This window comes from Dromiciops gliroides, chromosome 1, assembly GCF_019393635.1.
Source record: "Dromiciops gliroides isolate mDroGli1 chromosome 1, mDroGli1.pri, whole genome shotgun sequence".
NCBI lineage: Eukaryota > Metazoa > Chordata > Mammalia > Microbiotheria > Microbiotheriidae > Dromiciops > Dromiciops gliroides.
In genome coordinates this window covers 316,406,475-316,432,785 of record NC_057861.1, presented here as the reverse complement: position 1 = coordinate 316,432,785, position 26,311 = coordinate 316,406,475, and the positions used below count along the sequence as shown (strand labels likewise).

Here is a 26,311-nt window from a genome sequence, read left to right as displayed (position 1 = left end):
GGGTCTCCTAGGAGTCCAGACTCCAGACAGTTTTGTAGAGGGTGTGGGGGTGGGGGTAATTTGCCCAATTCCACAAACTTTAGAATTACTTTAAAAAGCCAGGACTCTTTCACTTTTGTCTTTATCACCAAAAATAGAAAAGTATTTCCATACATTGTAATAAATGTTTGTTGATTGAATGATTAAAAACTTTAGGCTGGGGGGGGGAGGGAGGAGAAACTGATACAAAGTTTATTGAAAATGTTGCCTTCCAGTCTTATCCTGGAAGCAACTTCTTAGGGAAGAGTGAGACTGCTGGGTGGGTCCTCATGGCTGGCTGGCTGGTTGAGTGCCTTTAGTTCTCTCCGCAAGCTCCTTGGGATTTTAGACATCCAGGGTCATTTGGGACTCCTGTCTCGTAGTGGGGGCGGTGTCCGTGTCTCGAATCATAGAATCTCAGGCTTGGAAGGAATCTCTAAATCCACTTAAACAAGAGGAAGAGGGCTCTTTTCTACAGCATCCACAGCCAGCCATTGTCCACTTGAAGGCTCCCAGTGATGGGCCATTCACGACTCCATGAGGCAGCTCTTTGCAGCTCTCCCTCTCCTGCTTCCCCCAATGCATCTTCATGACTTGAGGAGGAGGGAGATTTGAGGATGAGAGATGAGGATGAGGAAGTGTTGGAGACATTAGAGGCAAAACTGGAAAACAGGCGATTGGGGGGGCCGGAAAGGGGGTGATGAGAGAGATAGTTGAGGGGAGAGAAGAAGGGAGCTATGGAGGTATAAGGGGCAGAGCCTTGAGAGACAAACAAACAAGGGGTGGTGGGCAAAGAAGGAGGAAAGTTTCCAAGTTTGTAAGAAGGAAGTGTGGATGGGGGGGGGGGGATGTGGATTGAGCAGAAAAGCAAAAGGGATTGAATGTCCAAAAGAGTGATTTAAAATCAGAGCTCCTGGGCCAAGGTGCAGCCAGGGGCGTGCTTGTAAATGTTTAACAACAACCAGTTCTCTGGGGAAAAATGTGTCCACGACACACTTTTAAATTTAATTTGCATTATTAACATTTTTCCCCAGCATTTTCTTATGTCTAGACTGTCAAGAAAACAATAAATCAAGCCCTAGTTTATAGCTTTTGCTGATTTCTGAGGTGTAAATGCTCACACTGAAAATGTAACTAGCTTTCCCCTCTGAGGTAGCCTCAGTTTCCTTATTTGTAAAGCAGGATAATCATACTTGCTCTCTCTGTTTCATCACAGGATGTGGTGAGGGAAGTGCTTTCAGAGCCTGTAGAAGGGAGTTATTATTACTTTTTTAGCAGCTCGAGAGTATAGCTATTATAATGAAGCTTCTCCTTGGGACAGGGCCCACCTTTTTTAACAGCAGGATTCTTACAGTGATGATGGATGCCTGAGTCATGGGATACTGAACTATTGAAGCTGAGGATCACCCACAGGTCAACAGAGAGGTCCACATTGGGTGTAGGAGGCTGAATAGGCTTAAACACATTCCAAGCAAGGAATTACAAGGGAGAAGTGGTGTAAGGATACCACCGATGAAAGTTATGAGAGAAGACTATGGGTGTGTGTGTGGGGACCCATGGAGAACCTGGGGGGCTAACCTGGCATCTTGGCAATGTAGAGAGAACTCACGGAAGACCTTCAGAAGCCCATTGATGAATCCTCTGAGGCAAATTTATGGGAGAAAAAGGGAAAGGGGAAAGGAAAAGAAAGGGAACAAGATTCTATCGAACACCTATGATGTGCCAGGTATTGTGCTATTTCATTGTTATTCAGCCATTTTTTCATTCTTGCCTCTTCATGACCCCATTTGGGGTTTTCTTGGAAGAGATACTGGAGTGATTTGCCATTTCCTTCTCCAGATCACTTTACAGATGTGGAAACTGAGGCAAACAAAGTTAAGTGATTTGCTCAGGCTCACACAGCTAGTAAGTGTCCGAGGCCAGATTTGAACTCAGGAAGATGAGTCTTCCTGACTCCAGACACAAAACTCCATCCCAGGCATTGTACAAAGTGCTTTACAAATATTATTTTATGATATTTGTAAAGAGAGGCACTGGATCGACTGTGACCTGCAAGGCTGGAGGGAATATATCTGAATAATGTGATCTCATATACTTTGGGTGATGAAGGGTACTCTTACTTCTAGGAGATGATGCTCAAAGCCAGGTCACACAGCTAGTAAGTGTTAAGTGTCTGAGGCCGGATTTGAACCCAGGTACTCCTGACTCTATGGCCAGTGCTCTATCTACTGTGCCACCTAGCTGCCCCAAAAGGAAATCTTTTAACCTAGCCTGCCCTTCTGGGCTGTGTAAGTAATGATTGTATTGGGATCAGGATCTATCAGCCAACCAAACAGTTTTTATTGAGCATCTAGTATATATGAGAGGTAAAGTGACCTAGCAGATAGAGAACTGGACTTGGAGTCATGAAGATGTGGGTTCAAATCCTGCCTCAGATACTTGTATAACACTAGACAAGACAAATAACTTCCCTGTGCCTCAGTTTCTCCATATGCAAAATAAGAGTGAATTCAATTACTTTTAAGGTCTTTTAGCTCTAAATCTACAATATTTTGACCTGAACAAGAGCTAGCCACACTGTGTACTGTGAGGGGCTGGTGGGTGGGGTAAAAGCAAGAGAGAATGGAAAAGAGAAGTCTAAGGAATCCATGTGACCATCCCAAGGTTGGGTCTAGGTAGAGAGGACCTGTAGAAGCATATCTGCTGCCACCAACAAAGTGGCCCTTGACAGATATGGGGACTTATGTCTATTGCCTTCCCTTTAACCCCCTATAGGGCAGCGATGTGCTACAGTGGAAAGAGCACTGAGCCCGGAGTCAGGAAGACCTGAGTTCAAAACCAGCCTCAGACACTTCCTAGCTGTGTGACCCTGGGCAAGTCACTTAATCCTATTTGCCTCCGTTTCCTTATCTGTAAAATGAACTGGAGAATGAAATGGCAAACCACCCCAATGTCTTTGCCAAGAAAACCCCAGGTGGGGTCATGAAGAGTCAGACACCAACTGAAAACAGCCAAACAAACAGAAACAAACCCTCCAATCCAGCCGAGGGGCATGATGAGGCCAGATTTGGGGGTTTGAACTGGAGGGAAGGGAACAACTATAAATGTTGCTGCTCCAGATTGTAAACATGCTTCAAAAGTCATAAAGTCAATTGAATGCATAGTCACCAGGCGCCTCCTCTTTGCTCAACTGCAGCATGAACCCCCAACCTGATAGAGCGGGATAAAGTTTTGTTAAGGAGTTTATACTTTAAACTTTTTGTTCTTGTTTGGTTTGAATGGCTCTGCCTAGTTTCCTTTGAGTTCCTAGAGAGCTGAGCCCTTTCCACCACCCCCCAAAGCCACCCCAGCCCTAAGGTGCCCAAAGACTCCCTAAGGTGGGGCTGGAGGAATGTTTAGAATAGAGGTGTCTTGGATCGGTGCTTCAGGAGGGAGGCCTCCGACCTGCCCTGCCCTGTCCTGCCTTCCTGCCCTCCACTCCCCGCCCCCCCCCCCTCAATTTTGTTCTTTTACAAGTGGGTAGGAGAAGGGAGGGGAAAGGCTAGACAAGTTACAATTAGCAGGCCTGGGAGGGGTAGGGGCCTGCACATTCCATACCTACTGCTAAGCTGGCCAGATCCTGGGAGGTAGGGGTTGGGGGAAGGGAGGGAGAGATAGATGGACAAAGGAAGACAAATCTATGGGGGAAGAAAAGGGCCTGCAAGTCTCAGAGAGAAAAAAGGAGGGACAGTTAAGTAAGCAGGGAGGGAGAAAGAGAGACAGAGAGATAGAGACAGAGACAGAGACAGAGAGAGATAGAGGGAGATAGAGAAAGATAATAGTGAAAGAGATTGAATGAATCCTGTAGCTGAAAAGGGCCTTAGACATTATCCAGTTCAGAGTGCTCATGTACAGGGGATGAAATTGAGGCCCTTAAAGGGGAAATGACTTGCCCAAGTCTGGTGGACAGTTGTAGGTCTTCTGATGCCCTGTTCAGTGCTCTTTCCATTGAACCAAAAGGCTGATTTAAGATTTTTTAAACATTTTTTGCTCTGGGTGAGTATGATGCCATAAGTCACACAGAGAGGCAGTGTGGTGTAATGATCAGCACAGGGGACTAGAAGCTAAGAGGCCTTCGACTGGTAAACCCCTTCACTCCCTTTGGGCCTCAGTGGTCTCATCTGTAAAATGGGAATGATAATTTCTACTCCTCTTGACTAAGTTAATTAGAGCCAAATCAAATGAAATGAGATGCACTCCTGCAATTCACAAGGGAAGGATAATTGTCATTCTAGCCTGGGAGCTTGTCTGGAATAGGAATCAGCATTTACTTTTGTGTAGCTTCCCAGTAGAGGAATGTAGTTTCCTCACCTCTACAAATTGGAGCTCATTTGCAATCCATTTCAATCACCTCCTTAGATGACCAGTTACCTAGTCAGGTGGAGGAAAGACTGAATCACTCGGAGATACTCTCCTTGTCCTCAGGGAGTTTATAATCTAGTTTGGGGACGGGAGTGTCTAGACCAAAATCCATTACACAATGAATAACTCCTGGGTGCTGTGGTTAGAATGCTGGGCCTGAAGTCAGGATTCAAAATCCAGCTGAATTCAAATCTAGCCTCAGACACTTACTAGCTGTGTGACCCTGAGGATGTCACTTAATCCTGTTGGCCTCAGTTGCCTCATCTGTAAAATGAGCTGGAGAAGGAAATGGCAAACCACTCTAGTGTCTTTGTCAAGAAAACCCCGAATAGGATCATAAAGAGTCAGACACGACTGAACAGCAACAAAAACATATTCTCAGAGCTCCCTAAGAGTTTCAGACTGAGATTCAGGTTTGCAGAGAAAGGAGAGACTAGAGTGTCTTCCACTAGAGTGGAAGACTTCACCAGGAGGTGGGGCCTTGAGGTAGACTTTGAGCAATGGATAGACAAATGGAAGTGTGTCCCAGGCAGGGGCAAAGGCGTGTAGATGGGAAAAAGCAGAGTATAAGGCCTGTTTGGAGAACATGAGTAGACCACGGTCAGAGGCTACGGAGCTCCTACAAGGGAGCAAGTAGGGCTTAGGCTCAAAAGGTAGGCTGGCTCCAGAATATGGGGGGCCTTGAATGTCTCTGGCTGAAACATTGAGTAACAATATAAAAGTGTGAAGGATCTGTGATTTTCTCAGCTGCCAGGAAATTCTACAGTAGATAAGTCTTCACGAGTTAACTGGGACTCATTGATTTGTTCAAGGTTACAAAGCTAGTGTCAGAGGTAGGTTTTGAACCCAGATCTTCCTGAGTCCAAGACTAGCTCTCCATCTATTATGCTGCCTCTGTTAGTAATACTATTAGGTTAAAAAAAAATAGTGTTTTATTTAATCTTTAAAAATATTCCCTCGGGGCAGCTAGGTGGTACAGTGGAAAAACACTGGCCCTGGATTCGGGAAGACCTGAGTTCAACTCTGGCCTCAGACATTTGACACTTACTAGCTGTGTGACCATGGGCAAGTCACTTAACCCTCATTGCTCCACAAAAACCCAACAAACAAACCAAAAGAAATTCCTTCAATGGCGAATTTCGAATTCTCCCACTGGGAAAGCTGGCTAGCCAGTTCTTACAGATTAAAGGGTTTTCACACAAGCATGATTAATATGTCAAGGAGTCCAGATCACAAAATATATTTTGTTCACTTACTTTGACAAAAGTGTTTTGGTTTTAATCGTTTGTGACAAGCGGCTCACAGTTTACTAGTAAATGTGCCATTGTGTATAAGCTTCTCGCGTCTGATCTATTTTGGCTTCTCCATTTTGGGGGTTGAATCAGAATTGAACAGGTGTATCTCACTTACTTTACACAAAAAAATCACATGTAAATCAAATTTCTGTAAATTGAGTCATATTTTAATTGTACATGGAACACTTTTAACAAATGAATTCTATGATGAATATTAAGTAGATAATTATCCTCTAATTTATCATTTCTGTAAGGCATTTTCTGTATCTTCCAATGCAGTATTGTGCTCACAGTAGTCATTCTATAAGTATTTGTTGAATTAATAAAATCCAATTTAAAAATATGTCCTCACTAATTATCCTTTTTGAGCCTCAAACAAGTTAATGAAAAAGGTAAGAGAATGCATCATTAGCATAGGAATGAATCACTGTTTTACATATGAGGAAACTGAGGTCCAGAGAGGTAAATCAATTTATCTAAGATCACACAGCCAGTCAGTGGCAGAATCAAAGCTAGACCAGGCTCTTGGGGCTGACTCCTAGTTCAGCATCATTTCTCCTATACAACACTGCCCCCTCTGGTCACTGATGCCCTCTGAGCCATTGGTGCTTTCCTCTTAGGCTTCATTCCCAAGGTAGTTTTAAAGATCAAATATGCTAATGTCTGTGAAAATGCTTTGTAAATTGTCCATCACTCTGCCTAAATGAGAAATGGGTATTAATAATTTGTTATCATTAGAGACTTCTCCCTATCAAATGCATTCATTCATTCACCTATCAGAATTGTACCAAGAGCCTACTATGTGTGAGACTTGAAGGGAAGAATAACCCTGGAGCGTGCCCTCAGGGAGCTTCAAGTCACACGCAAGGGAAACCTACACTGGTAGCTCTTGTTTTGTTTTGTTTTTTTGTTGAGGCAATTGGGGTTAAGTGTCTGAGGCTGGATTTGAACTCAGGTCCTCCTGACTCCAGGGCCGGTGCTCTATCCACTGCGCCACCTAGCTGCCGCTACACTGGTAGCTCTTACTGAGCTGGATAGTGACAATAACTTCTATGATGAAAACCCTCAAATAGCCTTCATCACCTTCAGTTTTATTTCTCGTATAATAATAAAAAAAGATAGATTTGATTCAATGTAGGTTCTGCAAGGAAATAGTAGAGACTGGGCAACATATGACTACAGACTGTAATAATTTAGCACCTCCCAAATACCTACAAAGATAAACCCCAGTCTTGTTATCTATCAAAAGCCTACAGACATCAGATTTTGTATAACAAATTTGTTGTTGCTCAGTTGTGTCTGACCCTTCATAACCCCATTTGGGGTTTTCTTAGCAAAGATACTGGGGTAGGGTCAGCTAGGTGGCACAGTGGATAGAACACTGGTCCTGGATTCAGGAGGAGCTGAGTTCAAATTCAGCCTCAGATGCTTAACACTTACTTTCTGTGTGACTCTGGGCAAATCACTTAACCCCAACTGCCTCACCAAAAAAAAAAATTAAAAAATAAAAGGTACTGGAATGGATTGACATTTCCTTATCCAGTTCATTTTACAGATGAGGAAACTGAGTCAAACAGGGTGAAGTGACTTGCCCAAGGTCACTGAGCTAGTGTTTGAGGTCAGATTTGACCTCAGGTCTTCCTGAATCCAGACCTGGTGCTTGATCCATTGTGCCAATTCACTGCCCTGTATTACAAATACAGACTCCAAAATATACTTCAGAATACAGACATAAAGTTTGACAGTGAGACTATATATGAATGACAGTTCAGTCTTGGAAAGGAGACAGCTAAGGATGTGATTGATGTGACAGGGTTAGCCTTGAAAATGAAAAGGGGCACCTATCTCATTTTCTGAGATTGGAGAACAGGAGAGAAAGTGGGTAGGGAAAAATCTTTGAGGATGGAAGTGTGGGGGATGAGGGAGCTTACAAGTAAAGGCCCTGATTTCTTCCATAAAACAGAAGGTGAGGTCATCTTCTGAGACTGGGGTAAGGGTGGGAATAGTTCTCAGGGCACTTGATAGAGGAGAAGGTTTGAAATAGCTATTGTGAGGGGGCAGCTAGGTGGCGCAGTGGATAAAGCACCGGCCCTGGATTCAGGAGGACCTGAGTTCAAATATGGCCTCAGACACTTGACACTTACTAGCTGTGTGACCCTGGGCAAGTCATTTAACCCCTATTGCCTTGCAAAAAAAAAAAAAGAAAGAAAGAAAGAAAAGAAATAGCTATTGTGGGGAAAGGGATAGAGAGGCAAAGATCAATAAAATGATTACTGTGTAGCTATGAGGGCCTAGTTGTGTTTAGGAGGTCAGGAGCAGGGAAGGGAAAGATGGATAAAGGAAGTGAGGCAGGACTGAAGACTGGCAAGGGTTATCAGACATGACAAGGGGGAAGGGAGCTGAGGGCGGGGACAGTATCTGATAGAATAAAGAATGTGAAAGATGAGGAAGTCATGCAAAAAAGTAAAACCCAAATCTTGTATTTTTATAAAACTTGATAAAATCGAATATTTTAAACTGGACTAGGGGGATTTTAGGTAGCAAAAATCCACCTCTGGCATCAGCTTCCTCTGCCTGATATATTTTGGCTTCTCCATTTTGTGGGTTGAACCAGAATCGAACAGGTCAACTTTGGGGCTGCAAATGAGAAGGGAAGAAAGTGATTCTAGGGGGCGGCTAGGTGGCGCAGTGGATAAAGCACCAGCCCTGGATTCAGGAGTACCTGAGTTCAAATCTGGCCTCAGACCCTTGACACTTACTAGCTGTGTGACCCTGGGCAAGTCACTTAACCCCCATTGCCCCGTAAACAAAACAAAACAAAAAAAGAAAAAGAAAAGAAAGTGATTCTAAGACCAAAGTTAAGGGCAGGGCCAACGGAGAAGTAGGGAGGACTTGAAAGTTGTGAAGACAAAGGGTTGGTTTAGGAGGAATGAGGCAGAAGAAGGAAAGAGGAGAGAGACCCCGATGAGGAAGGGGAATTTGGAATTCAAGGTTATGAAGGGGGCACAATTTGGGATGGTGGGGGTGTAGAGTGTGGTCATTCCCATGAGGGTTCGTGAGTGAGGATTATGAAAGCAGGAATGTGTGTGGGGGTGTAGACAGACTGTGGATAGCGGTCTTCTCTCTTTGAGAAAAGGAGAGTCATCAGGAATCTGGTAAAGAATAATAATAAGGATCTAAGCAGGCTGATGGAGATGGGTAGGGCAAACCCCAAAGAGACTTTTGTTGATTGACAGCAGCAGAGGGGAGGTCTGGAGGAGGCTTTGGGGAACAAGGAGTCATGATCGCTGGAGGAGGTGGCAAAGGATGAAGTGTCTTCCAGAGAAAACCAGGTTTCTTGTGAGTGTCAGAGGATGGAAAGAGTGTGAAGGGAGAAGATCCAGGGTGATTGGGATGGGGCTAATGATAAGCAGGCCTTCCAGAGGGCATGGTGGAAAGGAAGGGCAGAGGAGCAGAGTATTCGGGGAGGGGGAGGCAGGGGAAGGAGGATTGAGAATGTGGGGAGAGGCAGCAGGAGAGCAAAGCTTTTGTCTTCCTGGATGGTGACTGGTCCACAAGGATTCCTGGAGTAAGATCTAGGTGTCTGCCATCCACAGCATCCCCTTCGTTTCTCACCTGGCTGCCCTCTTCTAGATTCCTCCATCAGGGGGCAACTAGGTGGCGCAGTGGATAAAGCACTGGCCCAGTGGATAAAGCACTGGCCCTGGATTCAGGAGGACCTGAGTTCAAATCTAGCCTCAGACACTTGACACTTACTAGCTGTGTGACCCTGGGCAAGTCACTTAACCCTCATTGCCCTGCCCCCCCAAATGAAATAAAAAAGATTCACGCTCCAGGAACCCCTTCATCCTGCAAGAAGATCCTCAACCCTGGACCTTTAACCTCCTCAGTACCTTCTATCCCTGATACCCCCTTCTACTCTCTGATTATTGAGGGTGGAGGGCTTTCCTCCTGGAGCCTCCACATAAGGAAGAAGCCCAAGTTAGTCATCATCTCTTCATTCCTCACCCATTTCTACTCCTCTGGATTTCTCTATCATATCCATTGACCAGTTACCTTTTTTCACCCTCTTCTGTGCTTTCTCCTGTAATGTCATCTTTCTGTTACATTGTAAGTTCTTTGAGGGCAGGGAGGGACCATCTTTTGTCTTTCTTTGTGTCTCCAGTGTTGAGCACAGTGCATGATACATAGTAGGTACTTAATAAATGCTTACTGACCGATATGGGACAGGGAAAGTCTTAGGTTCTGATATATGGATTTGTAGTAGAAGCAGTAACTATTAGGTCCCTGACACATAGGCTGAGATAACTTTCCCTAAGACTCTACCCCATACAGGCCTGGTTAGTTTTTTCCTTAAAAGGCCTTGAAACTGACTCTGTGGACTAACACTTGAAACTTTGATGCAGCTTCCTATTGGCTTAAGTCCAAAGGACAGGACCTAAGGAGTCAGGAGTCCTCCCTCAGGCCTGCCATGTATTTCTTGAGTCACTGTGGAGGATGGTGGCAGAGTTTTCATCTGATGGAGTCAATGCCGTAGCCTTGCTGAATATCCATTGCATGCTATGGCCAAGTAAACTTCCTTTTTTTTTTTTTTTTTGGTGAGGCAATTGGGGTTAAGTGACTTGCCTAGGGTCACACAGCTAGTAAGTGTTAAGTGTCTGAGGCCAGATTTGAACTCAGGTACTCCTGACTCCAGGCTGGTGCTCTATCCACTGTGCCACCTAGCTGCCCCAAACTTCCTTTTGTTAACTATTAGACAGTGAGTAAGTATCTCATTTCATTTTGGACCTGCCTGGATCAGGCCTAGCACACAAAGGCTGCCTCTCATTCTTTTTTTTTTTTTTTTAGGGCAATGGGAGTTAAGTGACTTGCCCAGGGTCACACAGCTAATAAGTGTCAAGTGTCTGAGGCTGGATTTGAACTCAGGTACTCCTGAATCCAGGGCCAGTGCTCTATCCACTGTGCCACCTAGCTGCCTCTGCTGCCTCTCATTCTGAGCCTCTTACTACACAGGGAAGCCTCCATGGCAGTGCTTCCTCTCTCCTCTCTCCAGTGCATACCTTCCTGGTTTGTTTGGCCAAGGAAGGTGAAATAGGTAAAGATGGCAGTGGTGGAAGAAAAGGAAAGAACTCATTACCTTTCCCCTTAAGCCCTCCCACCCTCCTGTCTTGTAGAGGGGCAACCCTCTCCTCCCAGTACCTCAGCTCATAACCTAGGAGAATCCTGGATACCTCAGTATCTCTCACCCCTCATGTCAAAGTTGTTGCCAAGGCCTGGTGAGTTCACCTTTGCAACATCTCTTGAATATGCCCCCTTCTCTCCTCTGCCACTGCCACCTCTCTAGAGCAGGCCTGGACTATTGCAATAGCCCGTTGCTGGACCTGCTGCCTCAAGTCTCTCCCCACTCCAGTACAGCTTCTATTCAGTCACTGAAATGATTTTCCTAAAGCCCAGGTCCTATCATATCACCTCCCTACTCAGTGAACTCTGGTGGTTCCCTAGCACCTTCAGGAGCAAATACAGTGTTTTGTCTGAGCCCTTTCCTACCTTGCTACCTACCACGTATTCTTCCATCCACTGACACTGACCTTCTCTCTGTTACACAAACAAGATACTCCATCTCTGAGCTTAGGGCGTTTTTTCTGGCTCTCCCTTATGCCTGGAACCCCTTACCTCCTCTGCTCCAACTACTGACCTCCATGGCCATCTTTAAGTCCTAACTAAAATCTGACCTTCAGGAAGCCTCCTCTAACCTTTCAATCTCAGTGCTTTCCCCCTTTTAACTATTTCCTATTTATCTTGTAGATGGCTTGCTTTGTATATATTTGTTTGCCTTTTGGGTTCCCCATTGGACTGTAAGCCCCTTGAAAACAGAGACTGTCTTTTGCCTCTTTTAAAATAATAATAATTAACATTTTTATTTAAAATCTTGAGTTCCAAATTCTATCCCTCTTTCCCTCCCTCCTTTCCTCTTCCCTGAGGTGGTAAACGATCAGATATAGGTTATATATGTTCAATTATTTAAAACATTACCCTATTAGTCATTTTGTATAAGAACACTTGAATAAAAGAAAAAAATGAAAGTGAAAAATAGCATGTTTCAGTCTGTGTTCCATTTCTTTGGAGGTGGATAGTTTGTTTCATCATCAATCCTTTGGGATCGTCTTGGATCATTGTATTTCTGAGAATAGTTAAGTTATTCACAGTTCTTCACAGTGCTGTCTCTGTGCACACTGTTCTCCTGGTTCTGCTTACTTCACTGTATATGAGTTCATACATGTCTTTCCAGGTCTTTCTGAAATCATACTGCTTTTCTTTTTCTTATCTTTTTTTTTTTTTGGTGGGGCAGTGAGGGTTAAGTGACTTGCCCAAGGTCACATAGCTAGTAAGTATCAAGTGTCTGAGGCTGGATTTGAACTCAAGTCCTCCTGAATCCAGGGCCAATGCTTTATCCTCTGTGCCACCTAGCTGCCCCTGTCATTTCTTATAGCACAATAATATTCCAACACTGTCATATACCACAGCTTGTTTGGCCATTCCCCAATTGATGGGTATTTCTTTGATTTCAATTCTTGACTACTACAAATAGAACTGCTATAAATATTTTTGTACAAATGGGGCTTTTTCTCTTTTGGGGATGTCTTTGGAATGTAAACCTACTTTTTGCATCTACAGTGCTTAGCATACTAACTGGCACATAGTAGGCAATTAATAAATGTTAATTGATTGAATGGTTAAAAAAAAAAAGATTGAGGGGCAGCTAGGTGGCACAGTGGATAGAGCACCAGCCCTGGAGTCAGGAGGATCTGACTTCAAATCTGGCCTCAGACACTTAACACTTACTAGCTGTGTGACCCTGGGCAAGTCACTTAACCCCAATTGCCTCACCAAAAAAAAAAAAAGAAAAGATTGCAAGCCCCTTGAAGTCAGGGATTGTCGTTTGCCTCTTTTTTTTTTATCCTCAGTGCTTAGCACAGTGCCTGACACATAGTAGGCAATTAAGAAATGCTTATTGCTGTGTGACCCTGGGCAAGTCACTTAACCGTCATTGCCCCACCAAAAAAAGAAAGAAAGAAAGAAAGAAAGAAAGAAAGAAAGAAAGAAAAAAGAAAAAGAAATGCTTATTGAATTGAGTTTAATTGAAATGGCTGCTATTCTACAAGCTAGAACTCCCCAAGACCTCCTTTAAGGGCCAGTTCCAGGAACCTCCCAGCTCCCCTTGGGAGAGTCACAGGATCACAAAATGTGAGAGCTGGAAGGGGCCTCAGCTACCCTCTAAAAATTCTTATCCTAAAGGAATCACCACAGAAATATACCTGACCAATAGTCATCCTTCCTGTGGTAGGCCGGGTCTGGTTCTGGTTGGGCTGCTACCTTGGGTTACAGATTGGAACAAAATGAGGCTGATAGTAAATATCCTTATGTTAAGGAGACTAAATCACAAGATAGGGAGGACATTCAAAGCAGGGAAAGAATAGTCAGAAAGGATATAGCCTTGATTCGGGGGAGCAAAGCGTCTCTGCTTCTGCCCATGGTATTCTGCCAGTCAGGAATTTCTGCAGCAGCTGAAATTCCTTGTGACATTTTTTGGGGGCACTCAGCTAGGTCAGTGGCTTGAGCCTTGGAGCCTTGGGTCCCCAGCAATCTTTTTTTTTTTTTTAGTGAGGCAATTGGGGTTAAGTGACTTGCCCAGGGTCACACAGCTAGTAAGTGTTAAGTGTCTGAGGCTGGATTTGAACTCAGGTACTCCTGACTCCAGGGCCAGTGCTCTATCCACTGTGCCATCTAGCTGCCCCTCCCAGCAATCTATTAATCAAGGAGTTTTAATTAAGCTTTTTTTTTTTTAAAGAAATCAAGGTTTATTTTCCTTCAAGAATCTTTTCCTTCTCTATTAGAGCGCTTGGGGTAAAATTTATTCCCTACCCACTCAGTGGCCTGAGCAGTAGGAGTTGAATACCAGTCTTCGGTAGCAGGCTGAACACTGCAGTCTTCAGTAGGGAACTGCTGAATGGGCACAGATGGCACCTGCACTCCCTCAGACCAATCAGCCACCTCTGGTTGAGCAGCAGTGAATTCTGGGGCAGGGGCAATCCATTCATCCTCAAATTCCTCCTTTGTCACTGCCTTCTCAGCTGCAGCCTGATCTTCCTTCTTAATCTCCTCTGGATCCCTGTAGAAGTAAAGATCAGGCATCACTTCCCACGGGTGTTCACGGGAGATGGTACCACGCATACGTAGGACTTCACGGGCCAGCATCCACCACATCAGACCCACGGAGTGAGCACCCTTGTGGTTGCATGGAATGGTAATGTCCACATAGCAAAGTGGAGAATCTGTGTTGCACAATGCAATGGTTGGGAGGTTAACACATGATGCTTCAGTCAGAGGCTGGTGATCTGTCCGAGGATCAGTGACCACCAAGAGGCGAAGTTCCTTGAAAGCTGCCTGAATCTGGTTAGTGAAGGTGCCCAGGGTGAAACGTCCAGCAATAGGTGTAGCGCCAGTGGCAGCAGCAAATTTCAGAACAGCTCTGTAATGATTGGAATGACACCACCTGCTGGAGAGTTACTGTAGGAAAGCTCCCCCATGAGAAGGTGTCTGAGGGCAAGCCATGTGGTCAGTTCCTTGGTGTCAGGAAGTGACCTTTGCTCGTGGGTACTGTCTATCCAAGCTATCAGCCAATTAGCTTGGAGCTGTGTGTGCGCGCATGTGGATGGGATGTTCCCAGTTTCAGGAGAGGCTTCTGGGAGGAAGAAGGAAGCATTGGGTCCTTTTTGTTCCTGACCTCACCATGGTGGGTCAGATGATGGGGTCTCTTAGAAATAGTTAGATTTTTACCTTTCTCTCTGATCATTAGATCCTAATGCTCTTTAATAAATACTTAAATACTCTTGCTAAAGCTTCTAATTTATTGGCGACCACTCATTAGATATTTTAGACAGTATAGCTAGAATTTTAGCAATTTTACAGCTCACTGGCCAGTGTTCCTGGATGAGATGACACTAACATCAGCAGGATTTTCAATGGCGACAATGGCACGAGCAGCAAGCAGAAGCTTTTCCCAAGTTCTCTTCAAATTCATGATGTAGATGCCATCACGCCTCCTTTTGTAGATATACTGTTCCATCTGGAAGTCCACCCAAATGGGTTCCTGCAGTGAGAAATCTGAGGACATCCTCCTCCTTCATCTGCAAGACATCTAGGGTTCTGGACACTGTGAAGGTTTCCCTTTAAAGTAATGATGGAAACCAAGGACAATGCTGTTTGGATCCCTCTTCTGGGTAGAGAGGAAAGGGCTAATTAAACTCTTAGTGTGTGCTTAGCACTATGGTAAGGGCTGAAGATATAAAGAAAGGGAAATGCAGAGTCTGCCCTCAAGGACCACACCTCTTGATGGATTGGAGGGGTGGGGTGACGTGTAAAAGCCTGAGGATAGACCTACAAGGTGTAGATAGAGTAAATGGGAAGTACTCTCAGAGGGAGGGTAGTTAGGTGATGCAGTGAAGAGTGTACCTGGCCCAGGGTCAGGAAGACCTGAGTTCAAATTTGACCTCAGACACTTACTAGCTATAAGTTCAGGTCAGTCACTTAACCCTGTTTGCCTCAGTTTCCTCATCTGTAAAATGAGCTGGAGAAGGAAACGGGTCACGAAGAGTCAGACACAACTGAACAAAAGCAACAATCTCAGAGGGAAGGCACTAGAAGTAGGAAGTAGGAAGGGGAGGGGGGGGGCTAGAAAAGTCTTTTTGGAGGATAGGAAAGATAAGATTCAGGGTGGGAGGTGGGAAAGCCATTCTGGGCATGGGGAACAGACAGGAGATGGAGTGTCATGTGCAGGAAATAGGTAGCAGGTGAGCATAGCTGCAGTATAGAATTTATGTGGAGGTATAAACTGTAGGAAGACTAGAAAGGTAGGAAGGAGCCAGACTATTAAGAGCTGTAAATGAGAAATGTGAGTTTTTCCAGTCAAGTCTGATTCTTTGTGACCCCATTTGGGGTTGTGTTAGCAAAGCTACTAGAGCGGTTTGCCATTTCCTTCTCCAGTTCATTTTGCAGATGAAGAAACTGAGGCAAACAGGGTGAAGTGACTTGCTCAGGGTCACACAGCTAGGAAGTCCCTGAGGCTGAATCTGAACTCAGGAGGATGAGTCTCTCTGACTTCATGCCCAGCACTAACCACTGAGCAGCCTAGCTGCCCCATAAATGATAAAGAGAAGACCATAGAATTGATCCTGGTAGTAATAGGGAGCTATTGGAGTTTATGGTCATCCCTATCCTTCCTAGAGGAAAGTCACCATAGTACATTGAGTGGAGGATGGATCGGAATGGGAAAAGATTTGGCAGGAATTCTAGTTAGAAGGTTATTGCAGGTGTTTAGGCAAGAGGTGATGAGGACCTGTTCTAAGAGAGTCTGTGTGAGTGGAGAGAAGAAGATGTAAATGACAAATATTGTGAAGGTAGAAATGGCAAGATTTGGCAACAGATTGTGGGATGAGAAAGAAGATGGTGATGCGCTTTGAGACTTCTAGAAGTCAGTGACTTGGGTCTGTAGCTCAAGAGAGATTCTAGGAGCAGGTATATAGGTCTGTGAATGATTCGCATAGAGCTGATAACTGAACCAAGGGAAGCTGCTTAGATCACCAAGTGTGACCCTCTAGAATGAAAAGAATCCTGGACAAGGCCTGGACTGACACTCCCTGGGACATGGATGAAGAGCCTGCAGAAGAGACTGATAAGTAAGAGGAGACCAAGGAGAGAGTAGTGGACAAGGAATGGCAAAGTCGGCCAGTGTGGTTGGACTGTTTGCAAAAGGGAGAAAAGTGTAAGGAAGCAACAGCTTTCTCAAGGAATTTATCTGAAAACAGGAGGAGAGATATGGGATAATAATTATTGAGGATGGGATGGTAAAATGAGAGGTTGGGGTTTATTTTATTTTATTTTTTTAAGGATTGAGATTTAAGTGTGTGTGTAGGTAGCCAGGAGATAGAAGAGAGAATGGGGATGATAAAACAGGAAATCTGCTGGAGAAGACTAGAGGAAATAGGGTTAAGGATGGATGGAATTAACATTTATTATGTTCCTTATATGTACCAGGCACTATGTTAAGTGCTTTACAAACATCTCATTTGAACATCACAGCAAATTTATGAGGTAGTAATAATATATTACTCTAATTTTACAGTTAAAGAAACTGAGGCAGATAGAGAAAAGTTAAATGATTTGTGCAGGGTCACAGCTAATAAGTATAAGGTCAGATGTGAACTCGGGTCTTCCTGGCTCTAGGTGCAGTGCTTTATCTACTGTGTCACCTAGCTGCTTCTTAAAAGTATGTGTAGGGGGCAGCTAAGTGGCGCAGTGGATAAAGCACTGGCCCTGGACTCAGGAGTTCCTGAGTTCAAATCCAGCCTCAGACACTTGACACTTACTAGCTGTGTGACCTTGGGCAAGTCACTTAACCCCAATTGCCCTGCAAAAAACAAATAAACAAAACAAAACAAAAAAAGTATGTGTAGGGGCAGCTAGGTGGCACAGTGGACAAAGCACCAGCCCTGGATTCAGGAGGACCTGAGTTCAAATCCAGCCTCAGACACTTGACACTTACTAGCTGTGTGACCCTGGGCAAGTCACTTAACCCTCCTTACCCTTGTGGTAAAATATGAAAGTTTTTAACAGTCGGTTAGGATAACTGAAAGACGCCAGTTTTTCAAGGACCACCCTTTTGGGGAGGAGATGAACAGTCTGCCTGCTGCGCATGTCAGACTGCCTGCCTGGTACAGTCCGCCTGCTGCGCATGTCAGACTGCCTGCCAGGTACAGTGCACCTGCTGCGCATGTCAGACTGCCTGCGGGGTTTTTTTTTGGGACTTCCGGGGTGGAGAGGAGGAGAGGAGCCTTTTTGCCTGCTTGGCGGGACTCCTGACGGCGCAGCACAGACTCTCCAAAGGTGGCCTTGTCGGTTTGGTGAGTTGTTATAAGGAATATAGACTAAGCTTAGACTTAAGACGATTTGTATTGTGTTTCTACTTTCCTATCCTTCTAACCAACATCACCTTGTGACTATCATAACTATAAATAAAAAGGTCTATCTAGAAAACCAAAAGCTGCTTCCATTTACTAGTTTGGGAGATAAATTAAGGGAAAGGTTAAGTAGGGGAGATTTATGATCTAATATCCAATTTTAAATCTCACACCCTACAAAAAAAAAGATCATAATTCAATAAGGGTCTTTCAGAGTTCATAAACATACAAGGGGAACATTTGTTTGTGAAGGCAAAGTTAAGGTGGTGTGACCACCTCTCTGTGTAGCTGAGATAACTAAATAGATGAAGGAACTGGAAAGTTAGGGTATTTGAGGGACAATTAATTTGTATATTCAAATCTTTATTAATATGAAGCCAAGAGTTGATGTGAAGAGAAAGAATAGGAGTCAGGTATAGAATTCAGTGAGGGAAGAAGTTCTGGAGAGCAACAGATATCCACCAACATCTGAATTGGTTGTGGAGCCTTTTGATGGGTGAAGTCCCCATTAGGAGAACAGGCTAAGGTGCCAGAGATAGAGTTACCCAGGAGAGCCCCATGTGAGGCAACACTCTTCACTTCCTTCCTTGGCATCTTGACTTGCTAAAATATTGTATATATGGTATGTGTGTGTGTGGTCTAAAGGAATGAAGTTTCAGATAAAAATCTCTCTTTCTCTGCTTTTATTTCTCTTGCTTATCACTTTGTCCACTCAAGTAGCTTATCACTAAGCCACCTTGGTCTGGCTGGCTTAGAAGGCTGTTGCATACAGCTAAACGGGGTTGATCTCCTGGGAATCTCCATTGCTTGGCTGCCTCCCCATTTTCTAGCCTCACACTAGCTGTTGGATGGATGGGTCTTCTTCTTTCTCCAGACAGAGTGACTGTCCAATCTCTACAGAAGATCAAACCAAAGACTAAGGAAAAGGAAGAACTGCTCTGTGTTTAGACTGACTGGGTCCAGCCCACTGCCCCAGGAACCAGGATTTTCCTGCATTAAATTCTTCTCCCAAAGAAGTGAAGCAAAAACCCCAGAGCGGTGTTGTAATTAATAGCAGCTGCCTTTTCCCAAGCTCAGAGCCATTTGTCTTTAGGGGCACCCGGGGGTCATCTCATCCAACCTAGTCAGAAGGCTCAGCACTCACTGGTCACAGCCCTTTTTACCCAGCCTCAACTGCATTGTCAAGTGGGGTGGCTGAGGACACACACAACAGCCTCTTCTTTCAGTGTCTTTGCATTTTAAAAATGAATTCTTTTTTTTTTTTTTTTTTTTTACTGAGGCAATTGGGGTTAAGTGACTTGCCCAGGGTCACACAGCTAGTAAGTGTTAAGTGTCTGAGGCTAGATTTGAACTCAGGTACTCCTGACTCCAGAGCCAGTGCTTTATCCACTTCGCCACCTAACTGCCCCCAAAAATGAATTATTTTTCAATTAACAGGCACTTATTTTCTCTCTTTCCTAATGTCTCCCTCCCCATTGGGGAAAAAAAAAGAAAAAGAAAATTTATGCATAGTTGAGCAAAACAAATTCCCACATAAGCCATGTCCAAAAAAAAAAAAAGTGTCTCATTAGTCTATCACCTCTCTGTTAAGACATGAGTAGCTCATTTCTTCATCAGTCTTTTGGATTTGGAATTGATCATTGTATAATCATACAATGGTCATGATTTTGTGATTTCTTTTGGCTCGCTCTAGCCTATGTGAATATGGGGGAAGGAGCTGGATAGTGGGAGAAATCTACTCAGGGTTTCTTTCATAAAGCCTTGGAGAGTGGAGTTGAATTGGTTTACCAAGGGGCTGAAACAGGGAAGGGAGAAGAGTGTAGACTTTAGTCTTTCAATATATAAAAAATAAGTCATTCCCCAATTGATATGAATAGGCAGTTTTCAGACAATGAAATCAAAGCTATCTGTAGTCATATGAAAAAATGCTCTAGATCACTATTGATCAGAGAAATGCAAACTAAAACAACTCTGAGATCTCACCTCACACCTATCAGAGTGGCAAATATAATAAAAAACAAAAATATTGGGTGTTGGAGGGGATGTTGGAAAACTGGGACACTAATTCACTGTTGGTGGAGTTGTGAATGGATACAAGCATTTTGGAGAGCAACTTGTAACTATGCCCAAAGGGCTATAGAACTGTGCATACCATCTTTGATCCAGCAACACCACTGCTAGGTTTATATCCCAAAGACATCCTCCCCCAAAGAGAAAAAACCTATTTGTACAAAAATATTTATAGCAGCTCTTTTTGTGGTAGCTAAGAATGGGAAATCAAAGGAATGACCATCAATTGGGGAATGGCTAAACAAGCTGTGATATATGATAGTGATGGAATATTATTGTGCTATAAGAAATGACAAGCAGAATGATTTCAGAAAGGCTTGGAAAGATTTGTGTGAACTGATGTATAGTGAAGTGAGCAGAACCAAAAGAACATTGTGCACAGTGATAGCAATATTGTTAGATGAAGAACTGTGAAAGACTTGACTATTCTCAGCAATATGATGATCCAAGACAATCCCAAAGGACTAATGATGAAATATGCTATCCACCTCCAAAGAAAGAACTGATATTGATTGAACAGACTGAAGCATGCTATTTTTCACTTTCATTTTTTTCTTTTATTCAAGTCTTCTCAGACAAAATGACTAATATGGTAATGTTTTACATAATTGCATATGTATAACCTATATCTTATTGCTTACCACCTCAGGGAGGGAGAAGGGAAGGAGGAAAAGGGGGAGGAAAAGAGGGATAGAATTTGTATATCAGAACTTTAAATAAAAATGTTTATTATTTTTAAAAGAATGGAGGCAGCTAGATGGCACAGTGGATAAAGCACCAGCCCTGGATTCAGGAGTACCTGAGTTCAAATCCAGCCTCAGACACTTGAAACTTACTAGCTGTGTGACCTTGGGCAAGTCACTTAACCTCCATTGCCTGCAAAAAACAAAAACCAACCAAACAAACAAAAAAGAAGTTTTCAGAGTCTTTGAAGGGGATAGAAGAGAAATACAAATCTGATGCTAAGTGCTTGACTCTGTCAAGTCTACATGGCCTCAGGACGGAGGTGACCTCACCTTCCACTCCAATATCCTTCCTTTCCACTCCTTCTGCTTCTAGCGTTTCTTCCATGAACAATCTCAGAAATATTCACACAATTCACGATCTGAGCAGCCAACTGAATCTTGGGAAAGCACCTGAACCTCTATGACAAAGGGCCAAATTCTGATATGAGGTTTCATTCAATAAATTTGGATAATGTGAACCTCAAAGGAGCGGAGGATGGCAGTAAAGGTAGAGTCCAGAAGTGGCAATGGAAAGCCGGGAGTATTCTGACACGTCCCCCTTGCCGGTGAGGGGGGAAAGTGGTAAGTGAGGGGAAAGTATGAAAGAAACGATACTGAGGGAAGCCAGCTCTCCATAAGGAGAGAGCCAGGTCTCCATAAGTACCAGAGACAGGAGTGAGAAAGGAAGAGGTTTAAAATTTAAAAACAAAGATGAAGGGAAATTTATTATTTATGGAAAAAGCTTTCCAGAGAGCACACTGGAAGGGATGGGAAGATATGAAGTAGGATGCTGAGGGGCTAGGATTGAGAAGAATGGGAGCAAAAGAGTAGGTAGCTGACCTGGGGAATGGAGTTTGTACCTTGGCCTCTGGGGAGGTGGGGTTCAGAACTACTGAAATGGGGAGAGTATAAGGAGGTGGAAGTATGAATTTTTGAGGAATGAGTCTGGGCAGCTCTTCAAATGCCTGCTATGTACCCAGGCCAGTGCTGGGTCCCTGCTATCAAATAGTTCATATTCTCCTAGAGGTGGGATATAATCTCAGGGGGGAAGGAAGTATTGATCACTTTGGGAAAGGGGGAAATCAGTGGAGGCCTTTTATAGGAGATGCCTCTGAAATTGAGCCATCAAGAGAACTACAGGTTCCAAGTTGAGGGGAGGGCCCAGGATGAGAAGGCAGACTTTTCAGGCATGGGGAGCCAGTGAAGCTACTTGAGCAGGGCAGTGGTGTGATCAAATCTGTGCATAGAAATATCACTTTGGCAACTATGTGGAGGAGGGATTGAAGCAGGGCAGAAGTAGTCAGGGGGATCAATTAAGGAAGTTGTTTCCAAGTAGTCCAAGCCAGAGGTGAGGAGGTCTGAACGAGAATGGTGTCTGTGTAAACAAGTCTTTCTCGAGTACCTACCAAGCAGGATGCGAGGTTGTAAGATGGGAATACAAGGAAATATCTTCCCATGGCCTCTGGCCTTAGGGGATTATAGTCCAGCTGGGGAGAGAAGATAGACAGGCACGGAAAAGATAACAAAAAGATAGCAGTGCTTGGCATGTATGGCAAGTGGACCGGGGCAGTTCACTGGAGGGAGAGGTCACCGAGAGCTGGGGGAGGGGACTGGAAAAGCTTCCTGGAGGAAGCAGGGCTCCAGCTGGGTCTCAAAAGCTGGTAAAGCCTGGAAGCTAAGTAAAGTTTGGATAGGGAGAGGCCAAAAGAGAGGAAGGCATGCCAGGTGAGGGGCACAGAATGAGGAATGGTTTGGAGGCAGATTAAATGCTCCAGGCTTAAAAAAGAAAGAAAGAAAGAAAGAAAATCAGATAAGCATGGAGAGATTAGAATGCTGAATACTGTGGGGATAAATACTTAAACATTCAATTGGAAAGATAGGCTAGGGTGTCTAACTGTGGAAGGCAATGAATTCAGGCTGAGGAGGTTAGTTTTCTTTTTCTTTCTTTCTTTCTTTTTTTTTTTTTGGTGAGGCAATTGGGGTTAAGTGACTTGCCCAGGGTCACACAGCTAGTAAGTGTCAAGGGTCTGAGGTCAGATTTGAACTCAGGTCCTCCTGAATCCAAGGCTGGTGCTCTATCCACTGCACCACCTAGCTGCCTCCAGGAGTTTAGTTTTATATAGGCAATAGGGAGGCCAAAAAATGTGGTACCCAGAACTGATTGTGCTCCAGATGTGGTCTGTCCGGGGCCAAATGTAGCAAGTCCTTCTTAGTCTTGGCCACTATGCCTCTTGTGATGTTTAAAATCTAAATTGTGGTCGCCTTAAATCAGAAGCTTCAGCTCCAGTCTAGCCTAGAGTTCCAGACTGGTTGGGTTCTTCCTGAAGTCCTCCTCTAGGAGCCTGCTTTAATCAGGAACACCCTCACAAGCTGTTTGTGGAAGCTTTTTTATAGATCTGGAACAGAGGCGGTCCTTACACCCTGCTTCAAGGTGATTGGTTGGCATCATCCAAATCCATTGTCTTTGAAGGTGTTCTCAAGTTGAGTTCACAGTCTGGTTTCTGAGAACAATACCTTCTTAAGGGATAGCCAGGTGTGATTACAATCCAATTAACTTGAAGTAGGCTTAATCAGCAGTCAATCACTCTCACTTGATTCAATCAGTCTTGATTAATCTCCAGGTGGGTCTTTGAGTATCTGCTAAATCCCATTATTTCATCACACTCTCTTAATGTTGCTTAACATCACATTACATAGATAGATAAATAGGTGGATGGAGAGATGGTTATATAGAGATGGATACCTAGATGGATGATGGAGAGATGGATAGATAGGCAGAGATCAATGATGGATGATATATTAGATAGATAGATGATAGATGAGATAGATGTGAGAGAGAGAGAGAGAGAGAGAGAGAGAATGCATTTATTAAGTATTAAGTATCTGCCTCTGTGCTAAGAGCTTAAGATGCAAATTCAAGCTATTAATATAGTCCCTGTCCCAGAGGAGCTTACATTCTAACAGGAGAGATAATTCACAATAGGGAGGTGGAAAACAGAGGGAGGAGGAAGAAGAGGAGAAGAAGGCCAGAGAGCTGAATCCTGAGTGAAGTGGAGCCTGGGCCAGGCCACTCTGGACTCTGAGCATGAGGTCACCAATCAGCAGAGTGGTCATCAGGATGGAGGCTTCCCCAGTTTGGTGAGAAGAAAGAGGAAGGGAAAGAAAAGAAGTTGGGAAAGGCGAGTCCCAAGTAAAGGTTTAACTTTTGAAGCTTGAATTTAAGGAAGTTTTAAAAAGAGCAGATGAGAGGGCAGCTAGGTGTCGCATTGGATAAAGCACCAGCCCTGGATTCAGGAGGACCTGAGTTCAAATCTGACATCAGACACTTGACACTTATTAGCTGTGTGACCCTGGGCAAGTCACTTAACCCTCATTGCCCTGCAAAAAATTAATTAATTAAATTAGATAAATTAAAAAATAAAAAAGAGCAGACAAATCTTGAAAAACAATGACATTTTGGGAATGGAAAGAAGCAGAACTAGCTGATAGAGAAAGACTAATTGTTGAGGTAGGAGCAATAATAACAATGGAAATATGAAGTATGGCTCACATTTCTAAGGGACTCTATGATTTCCCATGCACTTAGATGTAAATTATCTCTTTTGATCCATTAGAATGAATGAGCTTTCCTCAGGTGGGATTCTCTTTCCATTTCTTGCCTCTCATCCCAGATAAAAGTGACCACACTCCTCTTTCAAATTTCTCACCTGGCCTATTTGCATACAGGAAGTATCTCTTTACTGGACTATAAATTCCTTGAGGGCAGGACCTCTGTCCTATCTGTCTTTGAATCCCCAGAAACTAGCACAGTGCCCTGTACATAATCTTCAAAGATCTGTAAATTCATTGGTGTGGGCACTCTCTTTGCAGATACAGATGGTAACTCTGCTAAGATGTGGTAGGATCCAATGAAGTGAGTATTTATTTATTTATTTGTTCATTCATTCATTCATTCGTTTATTTATCTATCTACTTATTTATTTATTTGTTTGTTTGTTTACTTATTTGTTTGTGGGCAATTAGGGTTAAGTGACTTGCTCAGGTTCACACAGGTAGTAGGTGTCCAGTGTCTGAGGTCGGATTTGAACTCAGGTCCTCCTGACTCCAGGGCCGGTGCTCTATCCACTGTGCCACCTAGCTGCCCTGAAGTGAGTATTTATTAAGCAATTGTTGGTGTCAGGCATTGTGCTAGTTGCAGGGGGTATAAAGACAAAGGGAAATATAGTCTTTGTCCTCAGGGAGCTTACATTCTGTAGGAAGGTCTTTAAGATCGGAATTCTTTGAGATTCACTGTGGTCCAAAATTTGTCACTCTGCAGCCAACCTGGTCATTTGCCTCTTGGACAGTAGCTAGGCTAGTAGTTGGACAACAGACAAAGTCTGCCTCTAGGTCCTCCTTATCATCCCCGTATACAAACATTTATTGAGCCCCTAGTACAATTGTGTGTGGTAAGTTTTGAGCTGGAATTAGAAAGAGGCAAGAGAAATGGATGGTATGCTTAGAGGGGTGGGGCGGAAGGGAAGAGGTAAGGCCTTTCAGATAGAGGCTTGGAGGTCAGAAATAGGCCAGAGAGCAGTGATGGTGGTGGGGGTAGAGGAGTGGGCATGCTTGTAGGGCTGGAGCAGACAGACTGTTGGGGGACTAACAGGAGTGGAGGCTGGGGAGATGGGGTGCCTGGTTCAACCAGTTCTTTCCAGTTCCCACGCTTCTCACACTTCGGGCTCCATCCCTAGGTTTTCTCTGGTCCCTGGAAGTCCAGCCTCCCATTCATTCTTTTAGAGCGACTCATGATGAAGCTTCAGAATCCCTCAGTCAAGCCTGGGCTCTCCCTGGGCCCTAATGATGATAATGAGGATGATGATGTATTTATAGAGCGTCTTCCTGGTGAGCAGCTCCCAGTCATTCCCAGACATGACCTCACTGCTCTTCACACTGGCCCCCGAGGCAAAAGGGGTGGAGCAGCTCAATTTTTCAGAGGTGGAAACTGAGGTCCATGGAGGGAAAAGGCATTTGCCCAATAGACGCTAATTTATCTGGGTCAAACTGGATCAAAGTCTCTGTGGACTGGAGCAGGGTTGGGAGCAGAGTAGATAGTTTGGGGCCCTCTTCTTCCCATCCCTTGTATTCAGGACAAATCAGATAGGGAGAAAAAGCCACATGAAGAATGTCCTTGTCTAATGAAAGTTCAAAGTTGCTGAGCCCCACCCTGGAGACCCCTTCCTCCCACCTACAAGCATAATCTCTCCTTCCCCTCTCACCTGCCTGTGTCCTCACCCCTTCGTTTGAAGACGAACTAGAGAAACTCGAATTAACACCAGCACTAAAGACCACCAGTGTGCCCAGAACTGTTCTAGGTATTGGGAGGGGTGGAGATAGAAAGGGGAGGGGGCAAAAGAAATAAAAGACCTGGTTCCAGCCAAGGAGGAGTTCAGGGAGAGCTCTGGATAGGGGGTAGGGTGGGGTGGGGCAGCATGGAGGGAAAAGAATTGAGTACTTGAAAGATCTCTCTGTCGGAGCCTCAACACTCCCCCTCCCCCAGTAGCACACCTGTTGGACAGGAACCTTAGGCCCACTCCTGATCATTATCTCTGCTGAGACTTTTTTTTTTTGTAGATTCTTTTTTTTTTTTTGGTGGGGCAATGAGAGTTAAGTGACTTGCCCAGGGTCACACAGCTAGTAAGTGTCAAGTGTCTGAGGTCGGATTTGAACTCAGGTCCTCCTGAATCCCGGGCCAGTGCTTTATCCACTGCACCACCTAGCTGCCCCCTCTGCTGAGACATTTTTG

General features: G+C 44.2%; 1 pseudogene; it reads right to left on the bottom strand.

The window, feature by feature from the left end:
- LOC122748705 overlaps nt 1-20,872 on the bottom strand; it is a 95,762-nt pseudogene extending 74,890 nt beyond the window's left edge.
- Between the last annotated feature and the right edge of the window lie 5,439 nt (nt 20,873-26,311).